This window comes from Octodon degus, unplaced genomic scaffold, assembly GCF_000260255.1.
Source record: "Octodon degus isolate 3935 unplaced genomic scaffold, OctDeg1.0 scaffold00231, whole genome shotgun sequence".
Lineage (NCBI taxonomy): Eukaryota > Metazoa > Chordata > Mammalia > Rodentia > Octodontidae > Octodon > Octodon degus.
In genome coordinates, this window is record NW_004524807.1 from 639,820 (window position 1) to 647,393 (window position 7,574).

A 7,574-nucleotide genomic window follows, 5' to 3' on the forward strand; every position below is an offset into this window, starting at 1 on the left:
AAATAAAATAAAAATAATAATAAACTACAAAAAAATACTCTCAATCTTTCTTGCCAATCTTCTTACTATTATTGTTATATACTATCTTTTCAGATGCGCCATCAATTTGGAATATCCTACAGTCAGTTTTTCTTTACAGAAAAGGAAAAAAATCCAAAGCAAATTTTGGATTTACTTTTGTTTCATTTTTATTCCAAGTTCATTACTTCATTAAATACAATTTTTGTTTGTTGTACCACCTTGCCTGAATAACTTCTTTTAATATTACTTCCTGCCAATATTGTTTGAGAAAAAAAATCTCTTATGTATTTTTTTTTTTTTTTTCAGAACCTGGGATTGAACTCAGTCCCTTGCACTTGCCAGGGAAGTGCTTATTCTCCTGGGCTATCTCCCCAGCCCCTTGTATTTATGTATTTGGTGCAGGGTGTCACTACACAGATTGGACTCAGCGATCCACCTGTCTCAGCCTCCCTAGTGTTCGGATACTAGGAGTGTGCCACCACACCCGGCTTCAGTGGCTGGCTTGGTGCTGGGGCAGGCACAGCGTCAGGTACCAGTGATTGAACTGGGTCTTTGAGCCTGTCCGGCAGGCACTTAGGCCACTGAACTATCTCCTCAGCCCTTGTTTGAGAAATTTAATTTTGAATTTTGAAACATTTTTATCATCTGTAGATTTTTGAATTGAAAGTTCTTTGTCATTATTTTAAAAATGTCACTCCATTATGTTCTGTCTTAAATAGATTCTGCTATGAGATATCCTACAGTGCTTTGTATTTTTCCTTCTTCTGACTACCTTAAAATTCTCTTGCTCCTTTTAATTTAAAGGAGCTATACCTGGACCCTGTGTGTGTGTGTGTGTGTGTGTGTGTGTGTGTGTGCAAGCGTGCATGAGCGTGCGTTGCTTGCTTTCTTTATGAAACATTATAACAAGTCTTTTACTATTTCATAAACACCACGGGAGAATCTGACACAGTTTGTAATTAAATTTAGAACTCTTCCCCTGCCTCCTTCTTCCTGCCCTTCATTGTGTTGAAGAGATGTTGAGCGCTTCCAGAGTTTTGCTGAGCTGAGTGGTTTCCAAACTGATGGGACTCTCCAGGTAGCTGGTTCCTGCACAGGGTTTTGCTGATATTGGATCTATTGTTCTGCCCACTTTGAAGACGATCTCAGCCATTTCACATTTCACGTGCGTTTTTCATGCAACAGGTAAAGCTTTGAGAAGTACCGTAATCTCCAACAGTGCATCGCTGAAGGCGTCGTGAGCAAAGTAGGTTTCCCGCTTATTAAAATACGTTAATAAGTAGGATGCAGAGCAAGTCTGGCCACTCTCACTTTAGCAGGCTTCTGCACTGCTGTACCAGGCACCTTCCCCACAATCCACTGGCGTGCACGGAAGAACAGGCTGCCGATGTTCTGTGGCTTTGACGTCCTTGAGACCTCGCTCACCTCAGGGTTCTGCTGATTGCTTTAATATTTATCTTACTTGTATCCTCGGAGATCCATTGAGCTATTGTATAATATCTGTCATGAATATATGGAAAATTCTTAATCATTATTTTTTCAAATGTGTTTTTTGTCTATTGTATTTTGTGTTCTTCTGATATTCCAAACACATGTGTTAGGGCACTTGCTACTATCCTACATGCCATTGATGCTCTCTTCTGGTTTTATATTTTTTCCTGTGTGTTTCATTTTTGTGCAAATTTATTGAATATCTTCAAGTTTCTTGACTCCTCAGCTTTGATGTTCTACTGTAGAGCCCGACAAAGGCATTTCGTACTGGCATTTAGTCTTATATTCCCATTCAATTGATTCTCCCAGTTCGCTCCTCTATGATAAAATCACCTATATGATCATCAACAGTAATTGAGATTTTACTGTGATTGGTATCCCCTGGGTCAGAGAAGCACAGACAGGCATCAGTCACCCACGCGGGTGCCTAGAGCATCTGGTCTCGTCTCTTCCCCAAAACACCTTGCTCTCTCCATGCACCCTTGCTGCACGCATGACTAGCTTCCCTTGGGTCAGTGCTGGCTACATGGCTACACTTGTAATCCCACAGGTTGGTTGTAGTTTGACCCATATTGTACCCACCTCATTACTTTCCAGTATAAGTTACCCCTGACAAGGGCCTCAGTGGCAACCCACTTTTCAGAACTGTTTCTCAAGAGTTCTCTCCCAATGTATCTTTTCTACTCTTCACCTCCCCTGTTCCTTAGAGTTCATTGATTTCAGGGGACACAAACTTGGCACATCTCACACGTAGCAAGTGGGGGGTTCTAGTTCTCCTGCACACTCTCAGTGCCCTCACCCTTCTTCCAGTGCTAAGCCTCTGTTCATTGCTACCAACACTAATCTGATGAAGAATAGTGTGAGTGTGCTGGTAGGTCGCTCTGTGCGCTCGGTTGGCTTGAATGTTAGACACCTGGCCTTGAGGTTGGGCCTTTAGTCATTCTGCTTTTCCTGGGCTTTAAGTCTTGACCCAGCATATTTTTCTACCTTGCTCTCAGGGACAAACTGTTTTATTCTCCTCTTCCCCTACGTGCAATGGATTTTTAATAGGAGCCTAAGGAAGCAATGATTTGTTTTTATTTGTTTCCCCTTGCCTGGTGATTTTGATTGAGAGGTTTGTTTCTTCTTCCTCTAGCAGGTTCAGAAAAGGTGCAGGTAGGTGCGTGCTGCGACACCAGACACCCACAGGGACAGCTTCTCCGCACTTCCAAGCCTGCGTCACAGGGGTGCTGCTGTGTCCTCCCCCAGTGGTCTTAAGAGTGTCCTGGTGGCGAGAGCCATGGCTGTTGAGTGGGTACCAGTTCCTCTCGTATCTGCAGCCTTCAGGAGTTCGGGATTCTCTTGACTCTTCACACTTTGCCATTAGTGTTTACTCAAATTTTAAACTGAATTATCTTTTTTATTTTTTGTTTTGTTTTTTGCTTAGTGCACAGGGGTTGAACCTAAGGGTACTCTACTGCTGAGCTGTATTCCCAGCCCTTTTTATTTTTATTTTTTGAGACAGGATCTTCCTAAATTGCCAGGCTGACCTAGAATTTATGAACTTCCCTCCTCAGTCTCTGGAGTAGCTTGGATTATAGTGCATAAGTGGATTATTATTGATGCCAGTGGCTTCTTTGCTGGGAAAAGTATGTCTGCTTGTCTTGTTTCTACTTGCGCACTTGTTTTCCCCAATTTTGGTTTCATAGTTTGTTCACCTATTATCTCAATTCTTTGATGAGTTTGAGAAAATTATGAATCACAAAATTGCCTGATTTTGATGAAATGGTTGGATTGTGTCTAAATTTGCAAATCTTTTGTAGAAGATCAGTAGTCAAAATTAAAGTAAAAAACAATTCAGTCATTTTCTTGTAAGAGAAAGAAATATCTCTGTGCATTTCAAAATTCCTCTCTCCATTTTGAGTATAACAGTATTTACTCTTTCCTGAATATTAACTCATGACAGTAATTTTATGTATAATGAAAGTTTTATACATAACAAAAGTTTTTACCTTTAATATACTATACTTTCTGCTATCCTATGATTTCAGTTTATGAAAAGAATTATTTTTTGTCAAATGTGACATTGCCTTTACTTAGTATTTGTGTGATTATTTTCTCATTCTCACTATATTTGTTCAAACAATCATATCTTTGATGAGTAAAAATATAATGTTGGCTTTTGTTTTTGTTTGTTGTTTTTTTGGTCCTGAGAATGGCACTGAGAACCTTGTGCTTCCCAGGCTGGTGCTGTGCTGCTAAGCTATATCTCAGGCCCTGAAGAACAAAAATAGAAAGGGACATATAAACATTTCTGATCTTGAAGTATATGAATATAAATTTTATATACTAAATAATGTCTTAAGTTTTGCATATAACATCTCTTAACAGGCCAAAGAAAAAGCAAGTCAAATACGATGTTTTCTCAAACTACGATATGTGGAGATAATTCAGCCTTCAATAATTTTATAAATTTGTTTCAATTAACATTTTAATAAAATATTGCTTTCTTGACAATATAATTTTGAATACCAAATCTTTGAATAGCAAAATACATTTCATTTAAAGATTCTTAGTCTATTCTTTACAATACAACAAACTAGATGAACTGTAAATCATAGACTAAGAATTTTAAAGAGAAATATGTCTTATTATTCAAAGGTTTGCAATGAAAAATTATTCAATAAATTCTTTGAAAAAATACTTATTCATTATAGTGCCTTTCAATTCATTTTATTGGAATCCAGTTGAAATCTAAAATGAATTTCAGGGCATTCTAGTAAATTCGATGAGAAAAATACATCCACAAGGGTCAGAGATCTCTACCATTCAGATTATTTATGCTTAGCTGAGGTTAACAGCCATCAAAGAACAGTCTTTTGCAGGAGAGTTATTTCTGCTTACAGAGAAATTTAAAAAATCATTATGCTTCTGCATCCAATAATGCCTTGAGATAAGCTTACTTTTATGCACAAAGAAAATACTGGAGCAACTTCAAATTATTTTTAATAGCATAATGTAGTATGCATTCCTTTGCCTGTTGGGACAGTACAGGAGTTTTGTTTTATTTTGTTTTGTTGGTCTTCTAAAAGGACTCCCAGATAGATGAGTATGTGAGCAGGCAAGTATGAGGCATAATTCCTTCATTATCTCAACAATCTCTGTAAATTCTTATTCAATGTAACAGAAAGGAAGAGCACAAAAAATGTTTGTTTGCTAGTCAGCTTTAGATTTTTATTGTAACTTACTTTGGTTGCATAAATATCAGAATGGCTTTTTATGACACAGAAGAGCAATTTCCAGTTTGATTTACTTCTCTGATTGCTCCGCCTTATTTCAGCAGATTACTAACTGGAGTCGTTGCTTCCTTCTCTCCTTCTTTTCCTTTCCCTTTGAGATACTGCTGGTTAGTTTTTCTGCACCATGGTTAGTACTTGGTGTAGTCTGAATTCAGCAGGAGCAGATTTTTAGAGGTGAACGTAGAGAGAAATTTTCAAGGTGTGAGCCTGGAACCATAGTTTATGGAAGCGAAGAGAGGAAACAGGACTGGGAAGGGGAAAAGGAGAATGTGTTGCAGTCTCATCAGGGGCCTCAGCAAACCCCAGAGAAATGCGGTTTGGGTGGCTCTAGAGTGCGGCTTTGCTTTGGTGTAAGGAGCTGGGATTTATATTCCTATGGTGCTTTGCGAATGGAGATGAGATGCAGGGGGAGAGAGTGCCTTCGAGAGAGGTGTCTCTATTTTCTCTTTTCCCCAGTGGCATTGTGACTACAGGATACTCGCCTGAAGTGCCACCAGCAGTCCCTCAATCCACAAGCTTACAGTCATTGCTTTCCTTGCAGAGGCCTCTACAGCTCTCAGAGTCTCACCTGCATAAGAGATTTGGGTGCAGGTCATTGAGGTTCCTTGATGTTTTTTGTCTTGAGAAATGAATAGGCAAAAGTTAATACTGCTTTCTCTGCTCTGTTCTCTAGTTTTTTTTTTTTGGGGGGGGGTATCTTAGGGAAGGGTCCACAGGGGGTTTAGGGTCTTACTACTAGATCGGAGTCATAGTGATCCACCTGTTTACAGCCTCCCAAGAGCTGGGATTACACACGCACCACTATGCCCAGTCTCAATTGCTGCCTCAGTGGACCCCAGGGGGTGGGGCCATCTCCCCAGCCCCTTGTTCTCTAGATTTCATTGATCACTTAATGACTTACCTAACATCTCTAACAGCTTAGGGACATATATCTGAGAAAGCTGAGCTCTTTTCCTTGTGTCATTCCCAAACCTGCAGGCTTGTACTTATTTTGTTTGCCATGAAATTGTGTACAGCAAGTCCACCTCTTGGTCAGATCCAATTATCCCTTATAAACAGCACTCAACTTATTGATTTCTGGTCTCTTACATAGTGCAAGGAGCCCCAAATGACCCAACTGCAATTGCTCTTTAAAGTTAAATGGAACTCTGTGTGTGTGTGTGTGTGTGTGTGTGTGTGTGTGTGTGAGTGTGTGTGCATGTGCCCTTACTGAAGTATTCTGTTTTGGAAAGAAAGATCTCACAGAGGGTCTGGGAAGATAGCTCAGTAGAATAAGTGCCTGCCTGGCAAGCACAGAGTCCTGAGTTCAATCCCCAGTACCACAAAAAATAAAAAAAAAATAAAAAAATAAAAAATAAAAAAATCCTCACAGTCCAGAGTTATACAAGTGATGAAGGGCCAACACACATTCCTCAAGGGTGACACTAGCAGTGATCATAGGAGTGTCTTCTCTTCCTTGAGATCACTTAGCTACCCACTCCAAGTGTTCTATCCATTGGAGCATAGTAGCATTTAGGAGTCATTGATTTAGCATATAGTCCACATCTTGGAGCTTGGCTTTCCATTTTCCCAAGCTACTCTCTCCAAGCTGAGGCTTCAGCTGTGTTTTCAACATCTCTTCCCATCATTTTATTAGAGCAGCAGCTTGTAGGTTGAGCAGTATGTGGTAGAAGAAATGCATGCCATGTTGACAGCTCATGCTAGTGCAGTCTTTGCTGTAGAGTACTATTACACTTTAAGTGGACTGAAGTCTTTGGAAGCTTGGGTGGTGCAGTTGGCTTTAGCTACAGTCTAAAAATGCAAATCTGTAAGTGAACAGATCCAAATGAATTACTGTCACTTCACAAAGGGCAGGGTCCTATCCTATGAAGACTCTTTGGCTTGTTTACATTGAGCCCCTTCCTCATTTCCTGTGACTGGCTTCTTGAATATTCAGCAGTGGCAGTTCTTCATGCATGGCTATACACGGTAGCTACTGAAACGCTATTTGGTCCTGCCTAGGGGCCACCCCTGTCACCTTGGCTATTCCAGCCATGCAGCTATTGTTCCAGAGCAGGAATGAATGAGAGTGGATAATGGCTGATGTCAATATCACTAGCTGATAGTTTTTGCTATTCAGTTCCTATGATTTTTCAGCACATGTAGGTAACCGGCTATGTTGCCTAAATTTCTACTCTTTGGAGTTTCCCTCATTGCTTCTGTCTAGATTACCTTCTTTCATGTACAATCTCTAGCTTTTTCCAATTTGCATTCACATATAGTGCCATTCCATGAATCAAGACCCATTTCTGCTTCTCCTGTCAATTGTTTATAACAACCCCTCCTTCAGTCATTAAATGTAAGAGTAAGATGCCTCCAGGGCTGTAAATTTGGGTAAAACAGCATTTTTAGGAAAAAAAATCTCCCTAATTTTAGGCCACTGATGAAAGTCTGTCTTCAGTACTTTCAGCTGAAAGGAGAACTGGTGAGGTATTTGGGACTAGGAAGGTTAATTTCTTAGAAAGGAAACTTAGCTATGTTTTTCAGCAAGATGACAGATATCTTCATGCTTTGTGCCAATACACACAGTATCCAAGAGATTGACAATAAATAATTATCCTCAAATTTTAATTACAGTAGCAGAAAGTTGGGATTTCTCAGTGACATATGTCTATGAATATTCTTCTTTATCTTAAAATTAATTACAAACTCCAATTTGGCATGAAGAAATTTCTGTAAGCTGGTTCTGACATATCAAACTAATTTCTTATTTATTTCTTTTTTTTTAAAGTTTTGCTTTTTTTT

The 7,574-nt window shown here is 39.4% G+C and overlaps 1 pseudogene; it reads right to left on the reverse strand.

Moving 5' to 3' along the window:
- Window positions 1–1,021: 1,021 nt before the first annotated feature.
- LOC101571576 overlaps window positions 1,022–7,574 on the reverse strand; it is a 13,133-nt pseudogene continuing 6,580 nt past the window's right edge.